The 14,878-nt window shown below is 37.2% G+C and overlaps 1 pseudogene; it reads right to left on the bottom strand.

Annotated features, from left to right (window-relative positions):
- Window positions 1–674: 674 nt before the first annotated feature.
- On the bottom strand, window positions 675–11,460 carry LOC118895301 (annotated as a pseudogene).
- Between the last annotated feature and the right edge of the window lie 3,418 nt (window positions 11,461–14,878).

The following is a 14,878-nucleotide window of genomic DNA, read 5'->3' as shown; positions in this document are numbered from 1 at the left end:
ATTAAAAGACCTTACAAACATTTTTTAATAGTATCTTTTAGAATATATCACCTCTTTATATTAGTGAATTCTGCATTTTGACCTATTCCATTTTCATCAAATTTGCCTGCTTTAATATAAGAAATTTAAAACATGTTTAAATTTTCCCCTCAAATTAGAGTATTGAAAAATCTGTTCCACCTGTTTGTCTTTACAATTTACAATTCCTGGTGAAAATTTAATACCTTATAGATATCTGTGAAAAACAAATCATACAATTTAGTTTTCTTTGCAAGGAATATTTAGTAAAACAACTGAAATAAAACAACCCATGCAGTGTTTGGCACAAAACATAAATTTAATAAATGCATAATATTTCTAAAGTGAAATTTATAAATAATAGATAAATTTTCCATAAAAAGTATAAATCCTTTCCACCTAATTATTGTTTCATGCTAAAATTGTTTTTCTTATTTTATATTACAAAGTTCCTGAAATAGTCGTCACAAACAATTATGCTGAAAGAAAAATAATTATTTCTCTTTAAAATGGTATATTAGAGAATTTCTGAAAATTCTCTAATTTTTTTTATTTTACTAGATTTTAAATGCTTTAATTATTATTATTATTTTTGTCCTTTTTGTCTTTTAAATACAAAGTCTTAGCTGTCCCTGTGCCCAGAGTCTTCCCTTCCACTAAGGTCCAGTAGAGTCTGAATCTTCAATCAGAACCTCTGTGGTAGCAGCGAGTATATCCGAGTTCATGACCAGTCCTTCAGCGCCTCCACTGCTGCCACTTTGCACTAAGATCTTCCCATCAGCCATCAGGCTCACTGGTTCCTTCCCACTACAGGATGACTTTGACATCCCTTCAGCTTCTAGCAGGAGGCACTCTCCAGAGGTGGTGTTTCCCAAGGGCTCAAGAAGAAGAGGAAGACCCTGACCGTCTGCAGGTTGTTTCAGGGACTCTGGATTAGTGCCCAAGATATCTGTGCTGGTGATGAGGGCGCCTGCATTGGCAGCCAGAGCTTCGGCAATCAGCACCTCAGGGTGGCTTTTTGCTTTGTGAGCCACTACGCTGTCCTTCTTCTCATTTTTTTTTGCCACAGATATTGCAAGAAAACAGGTAGAAGGAGTCTGCATCATGATTCTTCATGTGCCAATTAAGGGATACCTTTTGCCGACAAGTAAATCCACAGATCTCGCATTGTAATGGCTTCTTGCCAGTGTGTATCATCCGGTGCACTGCCAGATTGTGGGAACTCTTGAAGGCTCGAGCACAGTATTCACAGATATAATCTCTTTGATCTGTATGATGTTTGGCATGTCATAGAAGTTACTTCTGGAGCCTGAAGAGTCGCCCACAGGAGGGATGGGGACATAAGTATTTCTTCTTCAGCAAACGCTGGTATTTAATGTGGTGCTGCAAGTAGCTAGGGTGAGCAAGAAGGTCCAAAATTCCACCCTAAGATCATGCTAATGAACCTCCATTTTTAAATGTACAGAAGCCTGCAGCTTAATTATTATTTTTAACATCTTTATTAGAGTATAATTGCTTTAAAAGGGTGTGTCAGTTTCTGCTTTATAACAAAGTGAATCAGTTATACATATACATATAAATGCATATCTCTTCCCTCTTGCATTTCCCTCCCTCCCACCCTCCCTATCCCACCCCTCTAGGTGGTCACAAAGCACCGAGCTGATCTCCCTGTGCTATGCGGCTGCTTCCCACTAGCTATCTATTTTAAGTTTGGTAGTGTATATATGTCCATGCCACTCTCTCACTTTTTCACAGCTTCCCCTTCCCCTTCCCCGTATCCTCAAGTCCATTCTCTAGTAGATTTGCATCTTTATTCCCATCTTGCCCCTAGGTTCTTCTGACCATTTTCTTTTTTTGTTTGTTTTAGATTCCATATATATGTGTTAGCATACGGTATTTGTTTTTCTCTTTCTGAGTTACTTCACTCTGTATGACAGATACTAGGTCCATCCACCTCACTACAAATAACTCAATTTCGTTTCTTTTTATGGCTGAGTGTATTCCATTGTATATATATGCCACATCTTCTTTATCCATTCATCTGTTGATGGACACTTAGGTTGCTTCCATGTCCAGGCTATTGTAAATAGAGCTGCAATGAACATTTTGGTACGTGACTCTTTTTGAATTATGGTTTTCTCAGGGTATATGCCCAGTAGTGGGATTGCTGGGTCATATGGTAGTTCTATTTTTAGTTTTTTAAGGAACCTCCATACTGTTCTCCATAGTGGCTGTATCAATTTACTTTCCCACCAACAGTGCAAGAGGGCTCCCTTTTCTCCACACCCTCTCCAGCATTTATTGTTTCTAGATTTTTCGATGATGGCCCTTCTGACCGGTGTGAGATGATATCTCATTGTAGTTTTGATTTGAATTTCTCTAATGATTAATGATGTTGAGCATTCTTTCATGTGTTTGTTGGCAATCTGTATATCTTCTTTGGAGAAATGTCTGTTTAGGTCTTCTGCCCATTTTTGGATTGGGTTGTTTGTTTTTTTGATATTGAGCTGCATGAGCTGCTTGTAAATTATGGAGATTAATCCTTTGTCAGTTGCTTCATTTGCAAATATTTTCTCCCATTCTGAGGGTTGTCGTTTCATCGTGTTTATGGTTTCCTTTGCAGTGCAAAAGCTTTTAAGTTTCATTAGGTCCCATTTGTTTATTTTTGTTTTTATTTCCATTTCTCTAGGAAGTGGGTCAAAAAGGAGCTTGCTGTGATTTATGTCATAGAGTGTTCTGCCTATGTTTTCCTCTAAGAGTTTGATGGTGTCTGGCCTTCCATTTAGGTCTTTAATCCATTTTGAGTTTATTTTTGTGTACAGTGTTAGGGAGTGTTCTAATTTCATTCTTTTACATGTAGCTACCCAGTTTTCCCAGCACCACTTATTGAAGAGGCTGTCTTTTCTCCACTGTATATTCTTGCCTCCTTTATCAAAGATAAGGTGACCATATGTGTGTGGGTTTATCTCTGGGATTTCTAACCTGTTCCATTGATCTGTATTTCTGTTTTTGTGCCAGTACCATACTGTCTTGATTACTGTAGCTTTGTAGTATAGTCTGAAGTCAGGGAGCCTGATCCCTCCAGCTCCGTGTTTCATTTTCAAGATTGCTTTGGGTATTCTGGATCTTTTGTGTTTCCACACAAATTGTGAAATTTTTTGTTCTAGTTCTTTGAAAACTGCCAGTGGTAGTTTCATAGGGATTGCATGGAATCTGTAGATTGCTTTGGGTAGTAGAGTATTTTTCACAATGTTGATTCTTCCAATCCAAGAACATGGTATATCTCTCCATCTATTTGTATCATCTTTAATTTCTTTCATCAGTGTCTTATAATTTTCTGCATACAGGTCTTTTGTCTCCTTAGGTAGGTTTATTCCTAGATATTTTATTCTTTTTGTGGCAATGGTAATTGGGAGTGTTTTCTTCATTTCACTTTCAGATTTTTCATCATTAGTGTATAGGAATGCAAGAGATTTCTGTGCATTAATTTTGTATCCTGCTACTTTACCAAATTCATTGATTACCTCTAGTAGTTTTCTGGTAGCATATTTAGGATTCTCTATGTATAGTATCATGTCATTTGCAAACAGTGACAGCTTTACTTCTTCTTTTCTGATTTGGATTCCTTTTATTTCTTTTTCTTCTCTGATTGCTGTGGCTAAAACTTCTAAAACTCCGTTGAATAACAGTGGTGAGAGTGGGCAACCTTGTCTTGTTCCTGATCTTAGTGGAAATGGTTTCAGTTTTTCACCATTGAGGACAATACTGGCTGTGGGTTTGTCCTATATGGCCTTTATTATGTTGAGGAAAGTTCCCTCTATGCCTACTTTCTGCAGGGTTTTTATCATAAATTGTTTTGAATTTTGTCAGAAGCTTTCACTGCATCTATTGAGATGATCATATGGTTTTTCTCCTTCAATTTGTTAATATGGTGTATCACGTTGATTGATTTGCATATATTGAAGAATCCTTGCATTCCTGGGATAAACCCCACTTGATCATAGTGTATGATCCTTTTAATGTGCTGCTGGATTCTGTTTGCTAGTATTTTGTTGAGGATTTTTGCATCTATGTTCATCAGTGATATTGGCCTGTAGTTTTCTTTCTTTGTGTCATCTTTGTCTGGTTTTGGTATCAGGGTGAAGGTGGCCTTGTAGAAGGAGTTTGCTAGTGTTCCTCCCTCTGCTATATTTTGCAAGAGTTTGAGAAGGATAAGTTTTAGCTCTTCTCTAAATATTTGATAGAAGTCGCCTGTGAAGCCACCTGGTCCTGGGCTTTTTTTGTTGGAAGCTTTTTAATCACAGTTTCAATTTCAGTGCTTGTGATTGGTCTGTTCATATTTTCTATTTCTCCCTGGTTCAGTCTTGGAAGGTTGTGCATTTCTAAGAGTTTGTCCATTTCTTCCAGGTTGTCCATTTTATTGGCATATAGTTGCTTGTAGTAATCTCTCATGATCCTTTGTATTTCTGCAGTATCAGTTGTTACTACTCCTTTTTCATTTCTAATTCTATTGATTTGAGTCTTCTCCCTTTTTTTCTTGATGAGTCTGGCTAATGGTTTATCAATTTTGTTTATCTTCTCAAAGAACCAGCTTTTAGTTTTATTGATCTCCTGCAGCTTAATTATGCCTGGCAAGATTACTGCACCTTTTTCCAATCACCTTTCCCCACCCTCCCCAAGCTCCTCATACCTCAGAACGCCCTGCTTCTTTATTCTTTATCCCACAAACCTCCCAAGGTCCTTGCCCTCGAGGTGGAGGTTCGGAGACTTGTTCTCCCTTCTCGTTTGGTTGCACCTGGAATACTCTGCTGCACAGCTCAGCTTCTCAGCAGTTTGGCTTGCTGTCTGTCAGGTCTTCTATTACATACTACTTGAAGAACAAGATTATGGCTAAACTGGAGTTTGAAAACTTAGACCAGTGTGGGACATTAGTCTTCTCCTGCCTTAGGACTCAGACTCATATTGGAACTTACACCGTTGGCATGTGCTCTAGACTGAGACTGGAAAAGCCATCAGTTCTTCTGGGTCTTCACCTTGCCAACTCCATATCTTGGGACATCTCAGCTTCTCAGCCTCCATAACCACTTGAGCCAATTCCTTACATTAAAAAAAAATAAATGTATATTTAAAAAAAAAAAAGGTTCCTGAGTGATCCATTTTCCTTCTGTAAGCAGATATTAAATCGGTATTCAAAATTTTTCCTGGGGCTGTTTTTCTTTACTAAATAGTAAACTTTAGGTAACTAAAGTTTTGTGTCTTCAAAAACAGTGTACTTCCTAAGGTAACATACACTCTTTTGGAAAAGTTGTTAACAATACAGCATTACTAATTTTAATTACCTGCAGTCTATACTTTCAGAATGTACTTTCTTGAGGTATATATGTCTTATTTTGCCATTCTTTATGTAATCCATCTGGGTAGTTGGTAGTCTGATTTATAATCAACCAATTGATCTTATTTCCTATGTGCAGAATTAATAGATAGAGGTCATTGGGGAAAACTTTTGTATTGGGAAGGGCTTTTCCTTGAGTTTGATTCTAACTTATAGCTTAATTTTCCATTCCAAACACAATCATGCTTTTAATCATGGTTTTGCCAGTCTCCTATTAGAAAAATTATATATACATATATATGAATATATATATATTATATTTAAACTAGTAAATGTAGTTTTAAAAAAATCTATTTTTTACATAATAAAAAGCATGCTCCTGAGTTGTTTCCTATTCTATACTACTGTTGAGTTTGATCATGTTACAGAGTTAACTTTGGGGTGAATAGTCATTTTTTTTCCTAGAAGTATTTAAGTATCAGAACATAAAATGTAAAGGGATTGCCATGTCAGAAATTTTTAGGCAAGCACATGGTACAAGAGGTATAGGCCTTGAGTGAATGAGTGAATATCAAGAGAAATGAGGATAATATATTTGCTGTTAAAAAGTAAGTAAAAGGGGCTTCCCTGGTGGTGCAGTGGTTGAGAATCTGCCTGCCAATGCAGGGGATACGGGTTCGAGCCCTGGTCCGGGAAGATCCCACATGCCACGGAGCACCTAAGCCTGTGTGCCACAACTACTGAGCCTGCGCGTCTGGAGCCTGTGCTCCGCAACAAGAGAGGCCGCGATAGTGAGAGGCCCGCACACCGCGTTGAAGAGTGGCCCCCGCTCGCCACAACTAGAGAAAGCCCTCGCACAGAAACGAAGACCCAACACAGCCAAAAATAAATAAATAAATAAATAATTAAAAAAAAAAAAAAAAAGTAAGTAAAAGTCCAAACATAATTCCATGTAATTCTATGTGTTCTTCTCATTTTGCGAGTATCAACGTCTGAAAACATAGTATGAAACAAAAATTAAATGTTTGTTATATTACATTGTCATTATGTATGTGTATATGTGTGTGTGTGTGGTGGGGAGAGAGAGAGAGAGGGAGAGAGAGAGAGAAAGAGGTTATAATATGATATCATATGAGTGTCATAACCTAAGTCTCAAGGTCTGCTTAGTAGAGGTCTAGAAAAGTCTGAGGTAAAAGGAATAACAGAACAGGACAAACACTGGGACAGCAGGGAGCAATTCTTTCAGACAAGCAAAATATATATCAAACTGTGATGGTCAAAATAATTATGGGTTCACTGATCTCAGGAAACAAAAGAATGTAGAAATGGGGATTTGGGATAGTAGCAAGGCTGAAATACATGTAAATATGTGATCTTACTAGGAAATTGCTTTCAATACAAAAAAAGGAGTCTGATATTGAATCCTTCTACCACGAACCTGGTGACAGGCTCGAGGCAAAATGATTAGATCCCTTAACAGACATGTTAGAGCTGGGCGTGAGGAAAGGCAAAAGCAAGAATACTGGTCCAAGTCAGGTCTTCATCTGATAGATAAAACTATTCTCATAGTGTTAGGGCTTGTGTGTGAGTGTGGGTGTGCATGTGTGCACATATTTGTAAAGATGAGATTATTTACATATGTTAATACAAGTCATTTTCAACACTCTTCCATCAATAAAAGTTTCTGTGACATATATAGGAAAGGCATAAACACTTAAAAGAGAAAATCCCTGAGCAGCTGTCTACAGGAGTGGAGCTGAGTGAGCTGACCTGACTTATCTTAAAAAATAACACTGTCAAATATTTCTGCCTTTTTTAAAAAAAAGATATGTTCTCATTCTCAGGAAAGTCTTTGCCTTTTTCTTACTAAGGACTTTAGGGTATCAACCATGATTAAATAAACAAAACACTCCAGTAGTTTTCCTGAGGCTCATCAAAAAATGACAAGCCTACATTACCAATATTCCTGATTTTAAAGTATTGTTTTGTTAGAGTGACTTTTTCAAAGCGAAGAAGAATTTACAAATTCTTCTTTTAACAACAAATTAAGTGAAAAAATATGTTGAATACAGTAAAATCAATATTGGAATATTCTCATAATTAAATGATTTAAACTCACAATTGATATCTATGACCCCAAATTGCTTAGAACAGGGTAAAATAAGCAGAGCCAATCTATTAGTGTAGTGCTTATCTTGTGGTAAACATACATATTATCTTATTATTTTCAACAAAGTGTTGTGAGGTAGGCATTGTTTTTATTCTCATTTTACACAGGAAAAAAAATTTGGCCCTTAGATAGGTGGGATGGGGGGGGGGGGGGAAGGAGGTCCAAGAGGAAGGGGATATATGTGTATACACATAGCTGATTCACTTCGTTTTACAACAGAAACTAACAAAACATTGTAAAGCAAATATATCCCGATATATTCCAGATTTTGATGCAAATATGTTCTATATAAACAGTAAGGATGTTCTGTCTAACAAACATTTATCAACAATATTATGTGCTTGGAAGATTTTAGATGAAACAGATTGGATATCTTTTTTGATAGAGCCTATGGTCTAATGGCTTGCTTCAATTTCAGGGATAACAGAATTCAATATATAAGGACTACAGTAGAGAGAACATGTACTTAATTTTATCTCATGGAAATGGAATGTACTTTGGAGGATGGGGATCCTACATTTGGTTTTAGAATAATGAGTAGAAATAACCAGTTGAAAATGTTTAACAGCATAAAATCTGAAACCAGACTCTAGATTTATATTCCAGCTCCCAGTTCACTAGCTAAGTACGTTAATTAGGATAAATGTGCCTCAGTTCCCTTACATATAAAATGAGATAATAATTGTACATCTCTCATAGATCTTTTGTTAGATTTAAGTGCATTTATATATACATATTGCTTACAACAGGGCTTGTTTTAGAGAAAACCTATGGAAGTGATTACTATTATTATTATTATCATTATCACTATTATTACTCCAGACATGACATGCACTAAACACACAGTGTACACACACTTGTAAACATTTAAGTGAAGTCAAGGAGGCAAAGAACAGCATGGTATGTTTATGGAGCCACAAGAAATTTGGTGAATGAGGCATGAAGTGGTAAGAGGGGTTAAGGAGAGGGAGCATAGGGCCAAATCATAGAATGACTTAAATGTTATATTAAAAGACTTCAACTTCGTAATAGGGAACCATTGCAAGATCTCAAGCTCTGACATTGGCAGATGTGTTTTTGTGTACCACACCGGGGGGAAACAACTGATTTGAGTGCAGCAGGAGCAGGGGTACCTAGGGGGCTACTGTAATGGTTGAGATGAGAAGTGATGAGGACTTGAATTGATACAATCATATTAGATACGAATAAAAGGGGGCAAGCACATTTTAGAAACATAAACAGAAGTGTTTGAGCGATTTGATGAGGGTAAAGAAGAGAATTGAAAATTCCTTTAAGATTTTGGTAACACTGAAGTCAATCATGTTTAAAAAAAAATACAAAGGGTACAAAATAAGCAAATTCAGTTTAACACATGATGGGTGGGTGGGCTTGAGATGCCTGCCTGGCAAGAATGAGGATGTTCAGTATAAAGTAATATACACTACCCTGGAGCTATATTTGTTTTTAACCATCCATAGGGCTCTAGATATTTGTTTCATAGTTTCTTAAACTTATAAATGTAGAATATGGCCTGCCACAAGAGAAATTTCTCAGGCAGTACAAGTTCTATTGTAATTTTTTTTGTTATTGTCAATGTGATTGGTGTCAAACTCTATATTATGAAAACTCTTGATTTTTAATGAAAATAAATTGAAAATATGCAAACGCTGCTTCAGAATAAACATTTTTGTTAGATGTTTCAGTGAACTTTTAGGAAATGTGTGTTTACTCACTTTGGGGACAGATGAAACACAGAAACAAAGAAATTATCTGAGCTTGCTCCTAGAAGAATTCTTTCTCCAGCTGAAAATTCCTCTAACTCCCCATTGCAATTTAGTAAAATATACATCCACCTCTTCTGGTACTAAGCATTTTTTAATCTTTTTAAATTTTTTCCACTACTAATCAAAATGGAAACTTTAGATCTTACACTTTGGTTACTAACTACCTGCCGCACTTTATATTATGTGACCATTTTATGATTCAAATTGAATTCAAATAATGAATATAAAATGAGTAGGGCCAGCTTTTCTACAATAGCTCTTTGTATTTTTATTGCCTTTATGTTATTTTTTCTCCTTTGCAATCAAATTTCACTTACAGAATTGGCAAGAGCTAAAAGCTCTGTACTGTGTTCTTTTGACCTTTTATTTATTAAAATGCTTTGGGTACAGATTAATTTACTTTGCAAATATTTATTGTTGTTTCACCTGACTTGAAAAGGGAGCTGCAGGCACTTTGATAAATGAATTGAGAGGTTGTCTGGCTTCTCCATACCTTCTGGAATTACTTTTATCCCTTACTGAAATGATATCTTGCAATTTTCTGCTAGTGTGTCCCTAGGGAAACCACAGCTGATATTTCTATGAATTCTATTGCTGCAGCAATAGCTCTATTTTCCTTTGCTCTCTGTTAGTGGAGATGCATTGTTATAAAAAAAAAAAAATGTAATCCTCTGAAGCACTGGGTTTTTTTATGTCAAGCCTTTTAGTTATGCATTACAGATAGAAATGAATGAGGCTGAGTTGTGAATAGTCAGGAGAATGGGTCTTTTCTCTAATCAGTGAGATGTTGTCACAGGATAATTCTTGGTATGCATTATGGTTCTAGCAACTTCTTATCAGACACTCCATTTATCATAGCACTTCCTTAGTTGTGTATGACTCTGACAGTTACCTGGTCCTGTTTTTCTGTAAAGATGCTGGTCTTAGATATAAAGCTCTCTCTTTTATCAGTATAAAAATAAAAGATTTAGTTCAGCTTCAAATTGTATTTGAAAAAAAATACAAATGCAATGGATTCCACATGTCACTGTTAAGTCAGGTGAAAAAATAATAGGTGGAATCTTCTATGGGATAACACAGAACCAAGTTAAAGGTGGAATTTCTAGTTGACTGGGTAAAGTCATGAATTTTTCTCACAAACTCACCCAATCCACTGGTTGCCTTCAATATCAAGGGAGGCTTTGTCCAACAACTTCCTGCTCCTTTCCATTAGAAATTCTACGACATTATTTTATTCATTTATTCAACAGATTTGTATTGAAGCCCGACAAATCATTAGATACTGTTCTAAGCTATGAAGATCAGCAGTGAATGTGAACATAGAAAGTCACTGCCCTCATGGGGATTACCCTTTAATGGAAAAAAAGACAATGATGAACAATGAATTAAATGCATGAGTGCTAAGAAGGAAATAAATAAATCAGCCTAAGCGGGCAGAAAGTGACTGAAAGGTTTTATTTTAAACACACTAGTCAGGGAATGTCTCTCTGACTGGGTGACATTTTGGGCAGAAACATAATGAAGTAAGGGAACAAGCCCTATAAGATATCTGGGAGAAGAATATTCCAGGCAGAGGCAAAAACAATGGTAAAGGCTTGGAGGCAGAATTCCAGGAATAGTTGGTGTGTTCCAGAAATAGCAAGAAGCACAAGTGGCTGTAGTTAATCAAGCTAGGAGGAGAGACTAAGTCAGAAAAGGAGAAAAAAGCATGCAATGCTTGAAGGCCAAGAGGAAGACTCTGGCTTTCACTGAAGGAAGTTGGAATCTATTGGCTTTCATCAAAGTGACATGATAAGACTTTAGTTTTTAAAAGATCACTGTGGCTACTGTAACAAGTAGCAAGACCACAAGTTTTGATTTTTACCTGGGGTATTGCCACACACAACAAAATACCAACATATCACCAGGTCCACCATGCTGAGGCTGATGGATTTTTTTTTTTTTCATTTATTTTGTCCATTAGAGTTTTAATTTTCAGAGTTAGGTTTTTAGTTTAAGATCTTAAAAGGGAGTGATTACATGAGAGACATTAATTAGATCTTCATGGACTAAAATATCTGTGTATTTACATAGCAGATCATTTCTCAGGTTGGGATGCCTACCTTTCTGGGTCTGGGGTATCGGAGACCCTTGGAAAATCTACAACATGGTGCCATAGCCTCTGGACAATCACATGTATTACACTTCCCTTTAGTTCGTTGATTATATTAAAACTGTTATTTTTGCTTCTTATATGTAAACAATTGGTACAATAAAATCAATGAACATCAGAGCGGAAGAACAGAAAATATTTGAAAAGTCCCTTAAAATTTTTCTATAATTCTAAGTCATCTTTATGTGTTATATTCCTTAAAAATAACAGAAGAAAACAGAGTCCAAAATGAGTTTAAAAGTTATTGCACATGTTACTGCAGCTCAGAATCTCTGTCCCTGAGATAGATCATAGAAAAGGATCAAAGTCACACCCCCTCCTCTCCAACTCAAACAGCACCATTTCCCCTCAGCTGAAATGAACAGTAAATATTTCCACAATGGCTTGGTTCTGAGCTGTTGGCAAAACCTCAAGGTGTCATCTAATTATCCAGTAAAATAGGCCAGCTCCTGAGTGTCAGAGACTTTGAACTATCAAGGAAAACCACCTTCAAAACAATGTGAAAATTGTCGTGGGAGAAACTGCTAGGTTTTACACAATACATGTCTCCCCATTTTTCTGTAGAGAATAGAAATTGTAGCTTGGCAAATGGCAGCTGACTAGAAGACTACATTGTTCGGCCTTCCTTGCAACTAAGTGTGGTCACATTAAGTGTTGACCCATGGAATATGAGAAGTATGGATGAGTAGAAATTTCAGGTCTTATTCCTAAGAGTTCACCATCATTTCCCTTCCTCCTGCATCTTTCTAATAAGAGTACAAGTATGGCAACAAGTAACCTTGGACCTTGTACGTGAGGGTTATGCCATAGACATGGCAGAACCACAAAATACATGGGCCTGTGTCTATGACACCATGATGCTAATCCATTATCTTGGATCGATTACTCTCCCATCATTACTTTTGAGAAAAATCAACTTGCTTCTTATTTGAGTCACCTTTACCTTGGGTCTCTGTTATAGCACCATATGTGTAATCTCTTAAAAATAAAAACTAGTGGGGTTTCTAATAAATACATCCATCCTTTCAATAAAAACACTACCACCATAGACAAGCCAACTCTATGTCTCGGAAGCTAAGAACACTATTCTAACTTTAAAATCCAGATTAAGAAAACTTTACTACCTTCTTAGTTTTATAAGATCACCTTCACAAGGTGAAAGGCCTTTTCTGTTTTCTAAGGTGTAGCTACATTCTGTACTTTAAAAAAAAATTAGATGAATGTACTGCCATTATGTATAAATTGATTCCAACAAATCATATATTTTTCCTCACTGATCTGTATTTAGAACTTGTAATTGTGTCAGAGACCTGACTTTGGTTTGATACAAAAGTGTTTCTAAAAAGTTTGTCTGAACAAAAGTCTTTGATCAAGGAAGAGTTTATTTTTGCTGTTTTTTCTCCCCCTTTAATCTTTTAAGTATGGTTCTAAGTTTTAGCAGGGTTGAAAGAACTTAAAAAATATTTTTAGAGATTGGTTCAAGATGGCGGAGTAGAACGACCCACTCCCTCTTGCAAGAGTAGTGTGCTCACTCCCTCTTTCCAGAGCACCAGAATCACAACTAACTGCTGAACAATCAATGACAGGAAAACACTGCAACTCACCAAATAAGATACTTCATATTCAAAGACAAAGGAGAAGCCGCAATGAGACGGTAGGAGGGGCACAATAACAATAAAATCAAATCCCATAACCACTGGGTGGGCGACTCACAAACTGGAGAACACTTATGCTACAGAAGTCCACCCAACCTGGACTGAATGTTCTGAGCCCCACATCAGGCTTCCCAACCTGGGGGTCTGGCAATGGGAGGAGGAATTCCCAGAGAATCAGATTTTGAAGACTGGCAGGATTTGATTGCAGGACTTTGACAGGCCTGGGGGAAACAGAGGCTCCACTCTTGGAGGTCACACACAAAATAGTGTGCACACCAGGACCCAGGAGAAGGAGCAGTGACGCCATAGAGACTGAACCAGACCTACCTGCTAGTGTTGGAGGGTCTCCTGCAGAGGTGGGGTGGGGGGGCGGCTGTGGCTAATTGTGGGGACAAGGACACTGGCAGCAGAAGTTCTGGGAAGTACTCCTTGGCATGAGTCATCTGGAGTCTGCCATTAGCCCCATCAAAGAGCCTGTAGCCTCCAGTGCTGGTTCACATTTGGCTAAACAACCGACAGGGAGGGAACTCAAACCTACCCATCAGCAGACAAGCGAATTAAAGTTTTACTAAGCTCTGCCCAACAGAGAAACACCCAGCTCTACACACTGCCAGTCCCTCCCATCAGAAAGCTCGCACAAGCCTCTTAGATTGCCTCATCTACCAGAGAGCAGACAGCAGAAGCAAGAAGAACTACAATCCTGCAGCCTGTGGAATGAAAAGCACAGTCACAGAAAGATAGACAAAATGAAAAGGCAGAGGACTATGTACCAGATGAAGGAAAAAGATAAAACCCCAGAAAAACAACTAAATGAAGTGGAGATAGGCAACTTTCCAAAAAAGAATTCAGAATAATGATAGTGAAGATGATCCAGGACCTCGGAAAAGAATGGAGGCAAAGATTGAGAAGATACAAGAAATGTTTAACAAAGACCTAGAAGAATTAAAGAACAAACAAACAGAGATGAACAATACAATAACTGAAATGAAAAATACACTAGAAGGAATCAATAGCAGAATAGCTGAGGCAGAAGAATGGACAAGTGACCCGGAAGACAGAATGGTGGAAATCACTGCTGTGAAACAGAATAAAGAAAAAAGAATGAAAAGAAATCAAGACAGCCTAAGAGACCTCTGGGGCAACATGAAATGCACCAACATTCACATTATAAGGGTCCTAGAAGGAGAAGAGAGATAAAAAGGACCCGAGAAAATATTTGAAGAGATTATAGTCGAAAACTTCCCTAATATGGGAAAGGAAATAGCCACCCAAAACCAGGAAGCGCAGAGACTCCCAGGCAGGATAAACACAAGGAGAAACTTGCCAAGACATACAGTAATCAAATTGACAAAAATTAAAGACAAAGAAAAATTATTAAAAGCAACAAGGGAAAAATGACAACATACAATAGAACTCCCATAAGGTTAACAGCTGGTTTCTCAGCAGAAACTCTACAAGCCAGAAGGGAGTGGCATGATTTATGTAAGGTGATGAGAGGAAATAACCTACAACCAAGATCACTCTACATGGCAAGGATCTCATTCAGATTTGACAGAGAAATTAAAATGTTTACAGGCAAGCAAAGCTAAGAGAATTCAGCACCACCAAACCAGCTCTACAACAAATGCTAAAGGAACTTCTCTAAGTGGGAAACACAGAGTAGAAAAGAACCTGCAAAAACAAACCCAAAACAATTAAGAAAATGGTAATAGGAACATACAGATTGATAATTACCTTAAATATGAATGGATTAAATGCACCAACCAA

The sequence above is a fragment of the Balaenoptera musculus genome, chromosome 5 (genome assembly GCF_009873245.2).
Source record: "Balaenoptera musculus isolate JJ_BM4_2016_0621 chromosome 5, mBalMus1.pri.v3, whole genome shotgun sequence".
In the NCBI taxonomy this organism is placed as follows: Eukaryota; Metazoa; Chordata; class Mammalia; order Artiodactyla; family Balaenopteridae; genus Balaenoptera; species Balaenoptera musculus.
Note: the sequence above shows the minus strand (reverse complement) of the source record. Positions and strands in the feature narration are given on the sequence as shown.